The following is an 18,258-nucleotide window of genomic DNA, read 5'->3' on the forward strand; positions in this document are numbered from 1 at the left end:
TTTGGCACTGGTGAGGCCTCATCTGGAATACTGTGTCCAGTTTTGGTCCCCCCACTACAGAAGGGATGTAGATAAATTGGAAAGAGTCCAGCAGAGGGCAACAAAAATGATTAGGGGGCTGGAGCACATGACTTACGAGGAGAGGCTGAGGGAACTGGGATTATTTAGTCTGCAGAAGAGAAGAATGAGGTGGGATTTGAAAGCTGCTTTCAACTACCTGAAGGGGGGTTCCAGAGAGGATGGAGCTTGGCTGTTCTCAGTGGTGGCAGATGACAGAACAAGGAGCAATGGTCTCAAGTTGCAGTGGGGGAGGTCTAGGTTGGATATTAGGAAACACTATTTCACGAGGAGGGCGGTGAAGCACTGGAATGGGTTCCCTAGGCAGGTGGTGGAATCTCCATCCTTAGAGGTTTTTAAGGCCCGGCTTGACAAAGCCCTGGCGGGGATGATTTAGGGCTGGTCTACACTGGCAATGTTAAACTGCTGCCACGGCGGTGCTTTAACATTACCAGTGTAGTCGTGGCAGAGCACTGTGGGAGAGCTCTCCCACTGCTCTAAAAAATCCACCTCCGCGAGGGGCGCAGCTCCCAGCACTGGGAGCCGCGCTGTCTACCTTGGTGCTTCACAGCGCTGAAACTTGCTGCGCTCAGGGGGGTGTTTTTTCACACCCCCGAGTGAGAAAGTTGCAGCGCTGTAAAGTGCCCGTGTAGACAAGCCCTTAGTTGGGGTTGGTCCTGCTCTGAGCAGGGGGTTGGACTAGGTGACCTCCTGAGGTCCCTTCCAATCCTGATATTCTATGATTCATGATTCTTCTATGATTCTATGAAAGCAAATCAAAAGCTCTCTTTTTTGGAAAACTTTCCATTTTATAGCCATGTCACTGTGGGCTCATGAGATTTCATAGTCTAGAGCAGCCTGGGCTGGGAGCTCTGTGGAAAAGCCAGGGTGACCCAGGAAACAGTTTTGATGAGTCCGCAGTTGGTGGTCTCACCCTGAGCTGGTGTCAAAGCAGTGAGCCAGCCACGTGGCTGGGGGTGCTGTGATGTGGGAGATGCCATCTTAGCAAGGAGATGTGAAAGCGAGGTTCTGAGCAGGAGTCTTCATCACCCCTTCCAGGGCCAGGGACCCTGGCTTTCTGGCAGCCTGCTGGGTGGGCAGCCAGAGAGCCCATCAGCCCACCAGGTAGACAGCTGAGGAAAGGGGGAGCCTGGGAGCTTGGCAGCCTCTCACCAGCTAGTTGGCTGATAGGAAATGAGCCATCCTGTTCCCCTGCCTGGTTTCTGTTGAAATTTTTTGACAGAACTGAAAAATTCCCACAGAACATTTTGCTTTAATAGATCAGGAGTTTCACCGGGCGGGAGAGGGAGAGGGAGAGGAGGGAAGGTCCTGCTCCAATACATATTTAAATATGTGATGCAAAACAGAATAGCTTTAACAGGGGAGACTGAAAGAGTGGGTCAGGTATTCACCCCCAGAGACCCGTCCCACATCAAGCAGAGAAAGGAGTTGAATTTGGATTTCTCACATTCTGGGTGAGAGCTTGAACCACTGGCCTGTTGAGGAACAAGGCAGGCTGTTGTTTCACAGCAAATCCCAAGTGGAGTTGCGTGCTGTAGACACTGAGGAGGGCAGGGCTTAGGCCACATCACTCTCCTCAGCCTTTTCCTATTGGCTAGTTTAGGTGGGTCCCCACTCAGCATGCTGGCTTTTGCAAAACTCATTCTTTGGTGCCAAACTCTCCCCATGCATTGTGTAAGGAGTGTGGGCAACAAACTCAGGGCTGTGGCTCCCAGTAAGTGACAGGGCTCTTTAAATTGCAATGCTGAGCCTAAATCCCCTTTGTGGATCTAGCCTAAAGAGAATAAGTGACTTGACCAAGGTCACACAAGAAACTGGTGGCAGAGCTGGGAACAGCACCCAGGTTTCCCAAGTACCAAGCTAGCATCCTAACCACTGGGCCATCCTTTCTCAAGCACATCCCTTGTATTTCTTCTAATATTTTAAAAACTGTATCTACTGTAACACTTGATAGCCTGTTGTGTGAACATCTGTTCTTGTAAACATCCCATTTTGTTTTGAACCTCACAAAGCTTGTGGACTAAATATGTTATAACAGGGAGTTCCACTGATTAACTAGGCATTGTCTCTTTATTCCCGTTCTGAAAACCTCCTTACAATTCCACAGATGATAGATCTTACCAGGAGGATGGTTTTCATCCTATTCAGCTGAATTGCTCTCATTTAAATTTCATTCAGTTACCCCAGGTTATACAAATATATTTTTCAAAAATTAGAAATGGAAGGAATTCCTACTAAATAAATCTTTTCTTGTTCCACCAGGGGAAAAACAAACAGATGGGATTTATTTTTAATCATTAAAATGTTATTGAATTGTCATAACAAATAACGACATCGTATCTACAAAGGGTAGGAACAAAAAGCAGAAATTACGTCTGCCAATTGAAACAACAGCGTATCAATCCCTGACTTATCGCACTACAATGCAGTCACAGTACCCAGGTTAGTGAGCACTAAAGGAGCTTTTAAAAGTCTGGATTGGCCTGGACATTTGAGCCTGTAAAAAGAGAATAAGGAAAGGGAGGAGAATCAGCAATTGCCTCCATATTCAACTCTAAATAGTGATGTTATAGAAATTGACAAGTTTAGCCTCACAACCGTTCTGGGAGGTAGGTCAGTATGAACCCTCTCTACAGATGGCAAAACTGAGGCAGAGAGAGGCTAAAAATGGAAACCTGCTGCCATTTATGTCGATGGCAAAACTCTCATTGAGTAGAGCAAGATCAAGTGACTTGCCCACATTTAGACAGGAATGGAGCGGAGTGATTTTTTTTCAGTTTGGGGACTGAACTGAAAAATCGGGGGGGGGGGGGGGGGGGATTGGGTTGATTCGCACCAAAACGGGTTTTTTATAAATATGTTGTAGTCTTAAAAAAACCCTGAAAAAATAAAATTGTTTTGAATTGACTGAAACATTTTTGGTTGAGCCAAAAACAAATGTTTTCAGTGTTTTAGTTTGGTTGTTTTCAGGTGTTTTTCACCTGAAAAAACCCCCACTCGACCACATTTAAAAATGGAACACAGTTTTGAAAGTAAAAGTCGCAATGCAATGTTTCAAAAATTTTCGACACCAAGGGTTTCAAAATGGACAAGACAAAATGAAAAAATTTCATTTGCTTTTTAAAGGTCAAAACTATTCATTGAAATGGACCCAAATTTGCAAATAGTTTTGGAGCCCCCTCAAAATATATTTTTTGGCAAACATTCTGTTTACTGAAAACATTTCACTTAGCTCTACAGAGGAGGGGATAGAACCAGATTTCTTGACTCCCCTAAGCATAAGAGTGGGAGAGGAAATACCCCCATGACCCCCCCAGGTGCCTGCTTTCCCCACTCTCTCTTTTCTGCAGAGCTCTATGATTGTGTGCACACTAGAGAAGTGAAGGGGCTGCATTTGAATTGGGGGGATAGATCCAATTTTAGAACAAGCAGATCAGGGCATATGCAGTTGTTAGGTGCGTGCTGTCTGGGGTTCAAGTCCTTGACACAGTGATTCACATTCTTAGCTATTGCTGGTGTGCCTGATGTCCACAATAGTGCTGCCCTATAGCTAACCCCCACACAGTTCCCAGAGGAGATTTGGGACGGATACACTGGTGCATCATAGGACAATGGTGTGGGAGCCTAGTGGAACTACTCGGGCTAGTCTATGTCCACACTGGCACTAAAATAGTTCTGCTTGATCCAGTTCTTAGACTTGCCGAAAGCAAGTCGAATGTGAGTTGCTCTTGGAACGGAGATAGACTGTTTGGAATACTTGTGTGTGTGTGTGTGTGTGTGTGTGTGTAACTCACACACCTCCTAGGTGCGGTGCTCTGTCCCATCTGGCGGCACGGAGACCAATTAGCAATTAATGAGTCTGCTACAGCCTTAGCTAAGGACCATGTGGCTTTCAGCTCATGCCGTAGAGGCTCATACACTGAGCTCCAGAAGTTCCAGGCTTGATCCCGCCTGGCGACGACTGGGGTCTGTCGGTGTTACATGTGGACCTGAGGTGTTTGCGGTGGCCAGCATTTATGTTTCCCCTTTTCCGGGTGCCCACTTTGAGACACATCAGACCTGATTTTCAGAGTGGGAGTTGTGAATGCTCCACACCTCTTGCAGCAAGCCAGTGGGCTGATGTGGGCCTTACCCGGTGCGTAGCCCTGAGTGCTAGACCTCTGCTCAGGGTGAAATTCACCCACCACGGAGAGAACCCCTTCCTTGTTGTCACTGGGTACAGGCCAATTCTGCAGGTGACTTAGCTCTGAGATGCACACCACACAGCAGCCTAATGAAAGGACGGCTGGGCCCGGTGGAGTTTTCCTGCTGGGATTTGTTTGCTGGTGACATTTGGCCTTTGCGGCAGTGACAGAAGCTTTCTGAGAAATTGGCAGGCGTTTTGCATTTTCCCCAGAATGCTGGGATCTGAGTCATTTAGCTACAAACCCCACCCCCAGCCAACAGCAAGAGGTGATTTGCCCTAACCCTGCTTTATCCCACAGTTGCTGCTGGTTATTGGTCCGCACACAGTGGACAATGTCACTTTGTTGCGGCCCATCACCATGGCAGCTCCTGGATCAGCAATAATGAGAATGGATCATCCTGCCCTCTTGCTGGCCCTTTAAGGGCAAGCCTGGGTCCAGCACGCTGTCACCGATTGCAGCCTAGCACGGAGGCTGGGGCAGCAATGCACTCTGGGAAGAAGGGGTAAGGATATAAGGCGAACCTGCTTTGGTCAGTGTGGTGAGAGGTGTAGGAGCTGTTTATGGGCTTTGCTGCTGCAGAGAAGGGGGCTGTTGTGGGTTTCTCGAGAAGAGAGACTGGGGACAGAGCCAAGTCTGAGGGGATGCTCGGGGCACAGCAGAGGCTGCTCTGGTGGGAAGGAGCCCTGGTGGGCGGGGGGGATGGCTCTGGATGGGAGGGTGCAGAATGGCGTTCTGTTAGCATTGCGCTGTAAGGCCCTGGTGCGGGTGCTGCTGTTTGAGACTTTATCACGCCAGACCCAGGAGCAGGGGGGTTGTTTGGAGTGGGCTGGGCAATCAGCACCGGTCTCCATTTGATAACATGTTGTACCAATAAAATAAAAACCAGCAGGATCTTATTAAAGGGAAAAAGGCAAAATACCACATTTATTGTGAATACAGAAAGAATCATAGTAAGCAGTTAGTTATAGTTATAACATTCCATTCAATCTCATATTTAGTCACACATTCATTCCTACAAACACACACACACACACACACACACACACAGGTTCTGCAAGGTTGTTCTCATAGTTACCAGCCTTAGAGTTGCTCATGCCAAGCCACTGGCCAGGTGGCCTGGACACGAGGAAGGAGCAGGGCCTTGTCAGATGCTCATCTGATGCTCCTGGAAGTTGGTTTGCAGAATCAGACCCCAGAGTTCTCACTTTCTAGAGTCCATTTTTATAGGAATTTCTTCCTATGCCAGTCTATGGGAATTGCTGCTTCATGCTGTTGCTGAATCAATCAGCAGATGGCACATTCCTGATGGCTCCGTGCTGCCAGATGTTATCTTGTTCTTTGGTTCTCCCATTCTTGAGGCTGTTGGGTGGATTCCAGTCTGCCCTCCGGGGGTCCTCTGGTTATTTCCACTTGACGCCTTCTTCAGCTGATGGACACTGGATTCTTAGGCTGGCACCTCCCTGATCATTCAGTTATTATCCACACCAAGCATCCATCCACATACATCCTCTATCTCTATTTTAATCACAATTGTTAATACAAGGAAAGGGCGGGGAGTCTCTGGGTGCTGTTTCTGTTGTTAGAGTATTGCTTTGAGTCTCTCTCTCTGTGAATTGCTTTGAGAACAGACTCTGTCTTAGAATATACTAACACAATTAGCAGCTTGCAAGTTTCACACATAGAGGGAGAGAAACAGCACCAAAAACCAAGAGACCTCTTAATTAGTAATACCCTGGAATTGAAACTCTGGGGAATCAAACTCATTTGTGATTTTTAATACAGAACTTCTTTAATATGATCCAACAAACAGACAGGGGAAACTGAGGCAGAGGGTAATGGGGAGGCAGTTACGCTCTGATACTCCTTAAGGGTCAAGCCCAAGAATCCAGCTCTTAGCCTGAACAGCTACCCAGGGAGGCAGATGAGGGGAGGATCTTTTGGCCTCCACCTCAGTCCTGCCTCCACCTGGTCCCTGGAGCTGAGCTCAGTGTTTCCCCACATCTGCCCAGGGGGAATTGCACTTGTACTGTTGCTATGGAGAGAGCCAAAACTGCAGGCTGGAATTAACCTTGAGAGAGGCTGAAATAACACGATGCAGCACCCCCCTTCCAGGCTGTCAGAGTCCCACAGGACAAGCTGTCCGGACACTGTCTCAGAAGATCTTCCCTCCCACCACTACTAGAGATTCCTCTGCTTCCCGTGGCTATTTCACCCCTCTCGGCCTCTTGCTGGACTCCCTAATCCAGGGCAGGACTCCAGGGTTTACTCTCTCCTGGACTTCCTCTTTGTTCCTGGTCAACTCCCCTTCCCTCTAGAGAGTGACTGCAGAGCTCCGACCTCCTGCTCTCACTTCCTGGCTTTATTATCCTAGCCCGGCTTCTCCCCCAGCTGGGCTTCATCTGCCATGAGGCCATATCCACCCCTAGCTCCCCTGGACCCTTCTGGCCCACATTACCCTGCTCAGCCTTTGTGTGGTGGTGAACACCACATCACGGGGACAAATATACCACCTTGAGCACGTGGGTTAGGAAGGTTGAGCTCCGTTGCTGCTCCAGACAGTGTGTCGCTCCAAAGACCTGACTGCAGGATTTTATTGGGCAAGTGGCACCTTCAGGGCCGGCTCCAGCGTTTTTGCCACCCCAAGCGGCAAAAAAAACAAAACAAAAAAACCTTGCTGCTGAACACGGAGCGGCCGCCGAATTCCCACCCCCGCAGAGGGCAGATTGCCGCCCCAGAGCCCGACCTCCTGCCGCCCCTTTACATTTGCCGCCCCAGGCACCTGCTTGGTTCGCTGGTGCCTGGAGCCGGCCCTGGGCACCTTTAAAGGTGTGGAGAAGGCAGCACGTGTGCGGTTATACAGGATTTCAGCCCCCACTGGGCTCGCTCTGCCTGTACAGATGAGTGGACCAGCCAGTAGGTCAGGCTACCGGGGCATTCTCTTCCTGGATGCTCACAACTCATAGGCACCAACTTCCTCTGTTCCCAGTGGGTGCTTGACCGCCCCCCCCCCGGCCCCACCCTCCTAGCTCCACCCCCAATTCCACCCCTGTCCCCCAAGTCCCCGCCTCTGCCCCGCCTCTTCTCCACCTCCTCCCGTGAGCGCGCTGCATCCCCGCTCCTCCCTCCTACCTCCCACAGCTGTTTAGCGGCGGGAAGCGCTGGGAGGTAGGAGGAGGAGCGGGGACGCAGCGCATTCAGGGGAGGAGGCAGAGGAGGAGGTGGGGCGGTGGTGAGGGGAGCTTGGCTGCCAGTAGGTGCAGAGCACCCACTAATTTTTCCCTGTGAGTGCTCCAACCCCAGAGCACCCACGGAGTTGGCGCCTATGCCTGCCACATCTCAGGGCTTCTGCTGTCACACATCTCATGTCCGGTCGCCTCACCATGCCTGCCTGCATCTCAGATTCAGCTGGCAGCCAGTAGAATAGGTCACAGTGGCATTCCACCTTCCATTGTGTTCATACCTCCCAGGATCAGCCATGTCGCTCACAGCCTCTGTCCATCCCTTCCCCCCCGTCAACTGCCAGTCATTGGGGCAGCACCATTCAAGCCAGATGCTCCCATGTGCTTTGGTGCCTCTCTCCTGACTAATGAGTGACACTATCATCCTTAAAAGAAAATCTATCAATCACCTCTTCCTCTCGGGTGAGCTACATAAGTAGGAGAGAAGGTGAGGCAGGGAATCCACACGCCTGTGGGTTTCCTCTGCTGTAGGAATTCGGGTGCAGTATCAACAGGGTACACTTGATGGTAGCAAAGTATAAACACAGAGACCAAGGAAAATATTGATTATATGTAATAATGATTAGTCCCTTTGTTTTAAGTTATCACAAACCCACTCCTGCAGGCAGCTGGCTGTTGCAAGGGGAGCACGACCAAGATCTCTATCTGCGTGCTGGCCCCTTTTGTTATCTCCTGGTGACAGCCTCAAGGAGCTCAATCTATTGAGAAGGTAAAGAGGTGACTTGATCGCCATCTATAAGTACTCACATGGGGAGTAACTATGTAATAGTGGGATCTTCCATCTAGCAGGGAAAGGTCTATCATGAGCCAATGGCAGGAAGTTGAAGCTGGAAAAAAGGTGTAAATTTTTAACCATTGAGTTAAACCAGGAGAGTAATTAATCATTGGAGCAATGTACCAAAGGTTGTGGCCGATCCTCCATCACTGGCAATTTTTAAATCAAGCCTAGGTGTGTTTCTAAAAGATCTGCTCTAGGAATTATTTGGGGGCAGTTCTATGGCTTGTGTAGTACAGGAGGTCAGGCTAGATTGGTTCCTTCTGGCCTTGAAATCTGTGAAGTGATGAAAGCACATGAAAACTGCCAACCAACTAGATCTGTATCCTATCTGTGGCAGTGGCCAATCCTGATTGTTACAGACAAAGGAATAACTGCCCCCATCCCAGATTGCACCTAGTCATACAATGCATAATTGACCTGTATAACTCACTGCCCCGTGGTCATAACCTTCATACAAAATGTTTGTATCTTGTATCTGGGCAGGGGTTAGACTCGCAGACTCTTGCAGTCTCCTCTAACCCCATGGTTCTATGAGTCTGTGTGCGACTACAAACGACATCTTCCTTTGGGAAAGTTTGACCTAATAAACAAATAAATTGGGGCTGCATTTTTAGATCTGGGCATTTACATGTCCTCTGCAAAAATGTGTGTGTATTTACAAGATTTATTTTCTCATGCAGTCCCCACCGGTGCTCCATAGCCCAGTAACACAGCGGGTCAATTATGTGGTTTTCATACTGGCAGCAAAGCACTATCCTCCCTACCCTGCTCTGCGCGAGCTCAGCTACTCTGGCAAGCGTGTGGGTGGGGCCAAGGGTCTATCCCGCCCCCTTTTTCTGCCCCTCCCACTTCCTGCCCTGCAGAGGGAGGGAGTGGCTGAGTAGCGCTGCTTATTCCTATGCGTTAACCCCCACAAGGGTCTAAAGCTTCCTTTCATGGTGGGGGGGGGGGGGGGTGTCACAATCTAACCCTAAGGCTGCAGAGCCCATGCCCAGCCTCCTGCCACTAATACTCTGGGGACTGGCGTCCCGAGCTCCAGCCTCTTAGGGTATAAGACCATAACAAGGTTCAGAAAAGAACTAGATAAGTTCATGGAGGATAGGTCCATCAATGGCTATCAGCCAGGATCGGCAGGAATGGTGGTCCTAGCCTCTGTTTGCCAGAAGCTGGGAGTGGGCAACGTGGGATGGATCACTTGATGATTCCCTGTTCTGTTCATTCCCTCTGGGGCACCTGGCACTGGCCACTGTCGGTAGACAGGATACTGGGCTAGGTGGACCTTTGGTCTGACCCAGTAGGGCCATTCTTATGTTCTTATGTCTGCCCTGGTGTCATTGCAGCCAGCGTAGCAGACCCAAGCTAGCTTTGATTGAGCTGGCTGGCTAAAAATAGCCATGTAGCCACAGCCGCCTGGACGAGCTGCCCAAGTACAGTCCTGCCCAGGATCCTAGGTACGGCGGCTCGCCCATGCCACTGCCCATGCTGACACAGTTACCCTGGTTTTAGCCAGCTAGCTGGGTATGTCTATGCGTACTCACCCCTCCTGACTGCACCGTGGCCATTCCCCCCATGAGAAGCCACTCCCGATCACAGACACGACACGGCACCCCGGCCCAAAGCCCCATCTTCCCTCATTCTGAAATATATGTGGCTCCGGATCCTCCCAGCTGACCCAGGATCCTGCAGGAGCTCGCTCACTGCCTGGAAGCTGTGAGAGGTGCTCCATGCGGCACTGCAGACACGGCTCAGCTCGACTACTGGCGACACGCCGAGGCCTGTCTGTTCCCGCCGCCGTCGGAATAATGCGTGGTGTCAATTACAGGGTTTGGAACCCGCCCCTTGTACCCCTTGTTAAGAGGCAAAGCAGGGAGAGAACTGGCATGAGGATAATCCACCTTCTACGGCAGAAGAGTGACCCCTGCGGCTGAACGGCGGTGATTTGGGCAGCGAAGGGAGAAATCTGCCCCAGTGATGGAGTGAGGAGGAGCGGGGCATATGGGAGGTTTGCTGGTATCCATTCACAGTCTATGGGGGGCCTTGGCTGACGTGAGAATGGGTGGACAGAGACTGTGGCTCACGCCGGTCCCAGGGCGATGGAGTGGGTGTTCTGCTGGGGCTTATCTCTAAATTTACAGCCCAAAGACTCCCTGATCTCTGTGAGCAACAGGCCTGAAGCCTTCTTGTGCCTTGGGCCACACTGTAATAGACAGACGGATTGTCTCCTGGGCCTTCTCCCATTCCCTTAGATTCCCCACGTGACCTTGGGTGAATCTCTCTGCCTCAGCTCCCGGTCTGTAAAATGGGAATAGTGACAGTGCACTTCCTTTGCTTGTCTTGTCTCTTTAGATTGCAACCTGTCGCAGGGTGCCTGGCCCCCCTGTGATTGAAATAAGTCCAACTCTCCTGTGCCAGCCTCCCAGCGGAACCAGTTAAGGGGGTGGGGCTGCACATGGGAGTTCAGTGAGAGAAAAGCTAGAAGGCAAGCTGCCGGGGGAGCAGGTCTCCTGCAGGCGTCCCTGAAGAAGGGAGCTGGGTGCCGGGTAAGGAGACTCAGCTGAACATTTAGGTTTTCCTTTGGAAGAAGGCAGGCCCAGTATCTCAGGGTGCAGGGGCTGTGGCCGGCTCAAAGCTAGGTGGAAGCTTCGGTCTTGTGTTTGCTTTTTTGCGATAATAAAGAAACCAGCCCCCCCAGCAAGGGCTGGGAGTGGGTGAGCAAGGCTGCATGCATGGGTGGCACGTGAACCCCCATTCGGAGAAGCTAGCCCCTCCATCCTGCCCCTTCCATCCAAGGGCTCACCCCTACCCCGCCCCTTCTGTCTGAGGCTCTGCCCCCACTTCCCCCCTCGCCCACGGGGCCAGAGGAGCCCTGAGCCCCCGACCCCGGCCAAAGGAGCCTCAGCCAGCCCCCCCAAACCCTGGCCTGCCCGGAGGAGGTCTGAGCCCTGCCACAGGGCTGTGGCAGGGAGCCTTACCAGAGGTTTGGGGAGGCTTAGCCTCCCCCAGCCTCTGTTATGTGTCGCCCATGGCTGCGCGGAGTTTGTTTAGGGATCCCTGAAGGCAGGGAAAACAGGGGCAGGGCACTGCAGAGACACACCTGGCCACAAGGGGGCACTCAGGTGGCAGCCACCCCATTGCACAGCCTCGTTGGGGCAGAGGCTATCTCGTACTATGCATATCTGCAGCACCTAGCACAATGGGTCCCTGATCTCAGTCGAGGCCTCTAAGTATTCCTGCAATACCGATAATTAATAGCACCCCTCATCCCCCAGTGCAGCTTAGGGTTATTTTTGTAGCTTGCATAGAATTATAGGCAAGAGTTAAAAAGCCCAGACTCTAAAAATACTGCTCGGCTGATCGGCGTGTGTGCATTCAGCATTGCTAATGCTCCAGGGCTGTTGTATAATCGCTCCATCTATCCACGCGCCCCTGATTTCCATAGTATTAGGGAAGGAGATAAGTCGAGTCCAATTGAATAGTTTTTATCCCAGGCTTTAAAAGACATAGGCAGATTCCTTAAGTGGGGAATGCCAGATCTGAGCGGCGAAGGGAACGTGCGACACAGTTGGCCTTTCGTTGGCTGAACCTGGGCTGCAGTCATTACTCATGGGAGTAAACCTTACTCCTGAAAGTAATCCCGTTGACTTCGGCGGCACTCCTCCCATGAGGTAGGCTTCCAGGGTCTGTCTTTTTGTGGCCCTATAAGGGCCGGTGGGAGTGAAGAGGAGCTTTTTCAAAGGCGATACCTTGGGATGAGGTGCCAAGCTGCCCTTTGTGCCTTTGCAAATCGCCCCCCTGAGTTAAGGCTAGTCTGGATTTGGTCTCCCATGCAGGATAATACTGGGGATGTTTCCAGTATATCCAAAGGTAGGACAGGCAGAGAAAACTGGTGCAAAAAGCAGAGACCAGAAGTGAGGAACCTCTGTCACTACCAAGCAGCAAGTCAAGCAATGTGGCGGACAGTGTGGTCAGTCCAGCGGTCCAGTGGGCTACTGCAGCCTGGTCAGATGTCAATGGAAGCCTACATGGTGGAGAGCCTGGCACTCAGGCTGTTTGTGGCAGGGGACCAGCACCAGTTCCTCCATCAGGGCAGAAAGCACTGTGAATTTTGTCTCTATTTCTGCATTTATAAAAGGACCCAGATCGTTGGAGGAGCGATAATGACATCTTCAATGGAGGAGGGATGGTGATGTGGGTTATTTGCTCTGCACTGTGCTGAGTCAGACTCACTGCACCGTGCCTCAGTTTCTCTACTGTAAAATGTGAGTGATACTATTTCCCAGAGTCCTTATCTTCCCTTCCCTTTCTCAGGGGATCTCCAGCCTACGCAGCCATAGGCATGACAGCTCAGAGGCACCTGCTGAGCATGTTGGGGCCTCTGGGCACTTCTCACATGAGTGTCCAATACACACACCACAGCCCAGCCTGGCCGTCGGGCACCATACAGTGCTCAGGGATTTGAATGAGATTAACACACTATGTTGAAAAAGCAATGAGCATCCAGAGGAGACTAAAGCCCCTTCAGGTCACTCCAAACTGCCAGGCTTTGGATAATGTTGTCTGGAAATTATCTGATTTTTGCATCATTAGTGATTAAATCTCATGCTTCAGGACACACGCTGCTCTCCACAGAGGTCAGGAAGGAATTGTTCCCTATCTTTCAAATGCAGCATTGTCACATTCCTGCCCTCCCTCCCCGGACCTTCCTATGAAACATCAGGTATTGGCAACTGCTGAAAGCAGAGTACCAGACATGATGGACGAGAGTCCTGATTGTGCAGAGCAAATCCTCTGTTTCCTGTTACAATGCAACAGCATGACTAGCAATCTTTGCTCAATAACTGGGACATCAGAGAGTGCTTCGGGTCAGGACTGTACAGGACTGGAAGAGCAGTGTGGAGGCCCCAGGACTGGAATAGCAGGGGGGTCAAGGTGCATTGGCAGAGTTGTGTGGGGTCCCAGGCTTGCAGCATTATAGGGTGCTGTGGGTTTGGACTGAGTTGCATTGGAAAAGCAGTGTGGAGGCCCCAGGACTGGAATAGCAGGGGGTTGAGGTGCATTGGCAGAGCGGTGCATCTGGAGAGCCCATCAGCAGGGGGTGCCGTGAACTGAGCAGCCTTCCAGTGTGGGGTGCTGTCCCAAATCTGGGACAACAGGAGGTGCGAGTTCAGGGCTGAAGTGTATTAGCAAAGCAGCATCGGGGTCTGCAAAGACATGCAGGGGCAGGTCTGAGGTAAGCTCTAGCTGCAGAGCTGCATGGCAGAAGTTTGCTAAGCACCTGCTCGCTGAACGCCTGTCTCCAACCGCTGTGAATCACTCCACATCATGAGCATTCAATTCACTAGCAATGGTTCTTTCTCTCTTTTTTTTTTTAAATAAAAAGCCAAAGCTGAGAAACCAATATTTCATAGGCACCTGATTGATCACCGTGCTTTAACCAAGTGTCACTTAAAATAACTCACAGCAAATCGGCAGTGTGTGTTTTCATAATGCAGGAGAAATTACTTACAGATTATTGCCCTGCTACAAGATACAAATGACAGGCATTTAAAACAAATAAAAGCCCTAAATCTGTTTAGTCCCTTTCTTTTACTGCCTCACACTTTTAGGGGGAAAAATACTTAAAGCTGCTCAACAGGATGTTTTATTTCTTTCCTCTCAAGAGAATCAGGAGGAATTATTGTACGGCAGGGGAGATGAAGCTGTCAAAGGCCCGGGCTGGCCTTGGGTGAGCTGGAAACGCAAGTGCGTTTGCCATGAGGTGCTCCCAGGCCTGCCCCATTTTCACACTGCAGCACAGGGGCTCAGGAGTGAAACCCTGTGCAACAGCTGTTTGACTCAGTGGGAACCTGCTGAGGCATTGCAATCTGCCTCTGTCCATCCAGTTGCAGAAGAAGTGCCTGTATATGCTTTCTGGCCAAGCATCGGGGGTGAGCCACCTAGATTCCTTGCGTATATATATCTGGCCCCTGTCAATTCCCTGCTCTGCCACTGACTTCCTGTGTGATCTTGGGCATGTCACTTAGCCAGATCCGCAAAGGTATTTAGGGTCCTAATTGCCACTGATGTCAATGGGAGTTAGGAGCCTAAATACCTTTGTGGATCTGGGCCTTGGTCTCTCTGTACCTCAGCTGCCCATGTGTACAATGGGGATTATAGCACTGCCCTGCCTTGTGGGGATGTGATGAGGAGAAATAGATTTTAAAAGATTGGGAAGGCCTTTGAGATCTACTGGTGAAAAGCTCGAGATGATGATTAATTAGCTGAGCACCTCGCTGTCAGTAATGGATTTACCCCACAACCCCGCAGTGAGGCAAGGAAGTAGTGCCCCCACTGTACAGATGGGAAACTGAGGCACAGAGAGACGAAGACCCATAACCTCAAAGGTATTTAGGCTCCTAACTCCCCTTGAAATCAATGGAAATTGAGCAGTTTAAGTGACTTTACCAAGACTACACAGTGGCAGATCCAGGAAGTCAGCTCTCCCAACTCCCACCCTATCTTCTAGTCCTTCCCCTTGCATCCCCATAAGTGCTGGCTCAGCTATTTGCCCCAAGTCAAGCAGGGTCCTGTGATTTAAGTGTGGAGCTGAGGTACTAATAACAAGCCTTAGCTCTTGTGTGGCACTTTTTGTCAGTAGATCTCAAAGTGCTTTACAAAAGAGGCCACTGTCATTATCCCCATTTTACAGATGGGGAAACTGAGTCTCAGAGCATAACCATGGTTGCCCAAGGTCACCCAGCAGCAGAGGTAGGAATAGAACCCAGGTCTCCTGAGTTCCTGGCCTGTGCTCGATCCACTAGGCAATGCTACAAACCCCAGAACTTCTTACTGCCTTTAAATCACAGGACACCTGGGTTCTAACCCCAGCTGTGGTGCAGGCTGGGACAAAGGGTCTGGGTGGTTTCAGAAGGGGATCACTACAGGCGCCTAGGGACGCTATTCTGAATACTGACACCGTTTTTCACAGGCGGGGGTGATCGAAGCTGAAATCACACTACCGAGGGTAACTGAAGATGCAAGGGAGCATCTCCTGCATGCATGCAGCTTCAGACCAGGTCTGTATGCTGCTTCCCTGTGTGCTGCTTTCAGGGGTGAAAGTAACTTAAGGGACTTACTGGTATGCCAGGTGGCCGGGGCCCGAGCAAGGTGGGGGGCAGCTCTGGGCCCCTGGAAGGGGCGGGGCCTCGGAAGGAAGGGACGGGGCTGGGGCCAGACTCCCTCAGCCAGCCCTTCAGCGCTAGGGTGACCAGACAGCAAGAAAAATTGGGACGGGGATGGGGGGTAATGGGAGCCTATATAAGACAAAGCCCCAAATATCGGAAATGTCCCTATAAAATCGGGACATCTGGTCACTATATTCAGCACTGCCCGGCCTGCACTGCCCAGGGCTCCGGCGGCGATTTAAAGGACCTGGGGCACTTCTGTAGGAACCAAAGCAGCCAGAGGTGAAAGTAAGCTGGTCCGGTCCACAGCCGACCGTACTGCCAGGGCTGCTGATGTGGGGGAAAAGGGGCAGCTTCCCCGAGGCCAGCAATTTAAAAGGGCCCAGAGCTCCCGGCAGCAGCCAGAGCCCCTGGCCCTTTAAATCACCGCCAGAGCCCCGTGGTAGTGGCGGCCGGGAGCCATGGGGCTCTGGTGGTGATTTAAAGGGCCAGGGGCTCTGGCTGCTGCCGGGAGTCAAAAAGTGGTCCTGGCTCGCCACGCCATTGGCCAAGGCTGTCGCCAGTCCCACACCTTTCTCCAGCTCAAGCTCCTCGTCGACAACTTCGTCCTCATGGTTGACCATAAAACAGGCCATAGGACTTCCCTGTATTAATTCCTGCTTCAAATCCAGTGGCTGCTTTTGAACTAGAGCGCATCTTCTAGAAACACGTGCAGCCTAGATGTAAAGACTCCCAGCGATGGCGAATCCACCACAGTCCTTGGTAAATTCTTCTAGTGGTTAATTACCCTCACTGTTAGATACAGCCCTGGTGTCTCCCAAGCCTTAGCTCATCCTTCCTTTCTCTTCCGTACTACGGAGTTTACAAATAATTTCCAATAGCCCATAAACTGGAGAATTTCTCGACCTAAAGAGGTGCAATTTGCCAAATGAATGATTCAGCCAAGTCTTGAACCGATTCAGCTGGTAGCCAATGTGAAATGGGATTAGACTCGTGCCATTAAAACCCCCCCACTATGGACACAGTTTAGGTTTTTGCAGAGTTTACTCAAAAGAGAAAGTGAAGAACACACTGATTCCGACACTCTTAGTAGGCATTAGATCCTTTCTCCCTCAGTAGACTATTAACCTCCCCGTTTACAGCAGGTGGAAAAGGCCATTCTTGACTTGAACTTGAAAATTATGTATAATATTGGAAGGGGGAAAAAAGCCACATAAAGTCGAGCAAACTAATCTGGATAAAGTAAGAGCTGACCTCTGTCACTGCACAGAGTGATGGCTGGACTGAACCAGAAAAAGCCTTTAAAGGTTTGAAAAAGTTTGTTTGTTTTGTTCCCCCTTCCCCTGCTTTTATGTTTCCTTTTGGCATCAGCCACTGTGTTTCCTGATACCGAAGCAGCACGAGCAACATTATTTTCAATGCTATTTCCAGCCTGACTGGAAGCAGAGAATTTGGAGCTCTCACAAGAAGATTCACCAATTTTTAAGGCCAGAAGGGAGCGTTACAACCACCTAGTCTTACCTCCGGCATAGCACAGGCCAGAGATCATGGGAGGCGTGTGACTCCTGCATTTGCAGAGGCTGGGCATGAGCGACGGAAGCTCCCTAGAAACAGAGGGGACCACCAGAGCCCAGACGTGACCCTGAGCCCGACTCCGCCCCGAGGCCCACTCCTGCTCGGCCTCCTCCTCCCTAGGCCCCGCCCCTACTCCACCCCCACTCCACCCCAGGCCCAGCCCCCTCCCCTGAAACCCTACCCGCTGCTTACGCCACTTTGGTCCCTCCCCTGAGGCCACCCCCTCCCGCCCTCCACTTGCCCTCTTCTCTCTCAACCCGCCCACCCGCCCACTGCTCATGTCTCTCTGCCCCTAGCTGCGGGCGGGGGGGCCTCTGGGGAAGGGCTGGACCTCGGGGGGAAGAGGATGAGCCAGAGGGGGGCCTCAGGGTGGAGCGCAGCTGGGGCTATGGCCCGGATGCCCTTTTGGCAGCTGCATTCCAAAGGCAGCGGGCCGGCGCACCCCCAGAGGGACGTGCATCTCATCCTGTTTGGGGAGGCTTAGCCTCCCCTGGCCCCTTATACCTGCCGGCCACTCCAGAGAATGTCATCCATTGAGCCCAACAACTCATGGGAGAACCGAGGCATCTCTTTCAGCTAGACACCCAGCTTTGAGTTACAGACTCTAAGTGATGGAGAATCCACCATGTCCTTTGTGAAGATGCGCTACGCAAGGTGATCAGACATAAGAACAGGGTTGGAGTGGACCTCCTGGCTCATCGACTCCAGTGTTCTCCTATCTCCTGTGATCATCATAATGGTGCCAGGCGGCCTTAAAACTGACTTCAGCTGAGCCAGGATTTCACCCTACGAATTGATTTTTCAGGGGGATGCTCAGTGATCCCTTCCCAGTGTTCCCGAGAATGCCAGACAACTCCCAAGAACCCTGCTGCCCCCTTGAAGGTCTAAGAAGGTGGCAGTCATGATGTTCCAGCTGGCCATGGGTTTATTACTGGGCTAAATTCACAGGTTCCCACCCAGGTAGCCCTACTGAATATTGTCCAGTTGACAGGGGAGTGGTGAACGGCATCACTGAGGGCAGAGCTCGCACAACCAATCTAAGGTTACTTGAAACTCCACCGTGCCACCTTGTGACACTCCACACTGGGCAGCACAGGGTTAATGAGCGGATGTGGGCTCAGTTGGTCCCGCCCCCGTCATGCCTGTGAGAGAGGTCAGACCTGGAGGGAGGAGCTTAAAAAGGGGGAAACCCAGCACAGTCGATGGTAGACCAGGGAGGAGAGCAGACCTCCAGTCCT

This window comes from Lepidochelys kempii, chromosome 2 (assembly GCF_965140285.1).
Source record: "Lepidochelys kempii isolate rLepKem1 chromosome 2, rLepKem1.hap1, whole genome shotgun sequence".
Classification (NCBI taxonomy): domain Eukaryota; kingdom Metazoa; phylum Chordata; order Testudines; family Cheloniidae; genus Lepidochelys; species Lepidochelys kempii.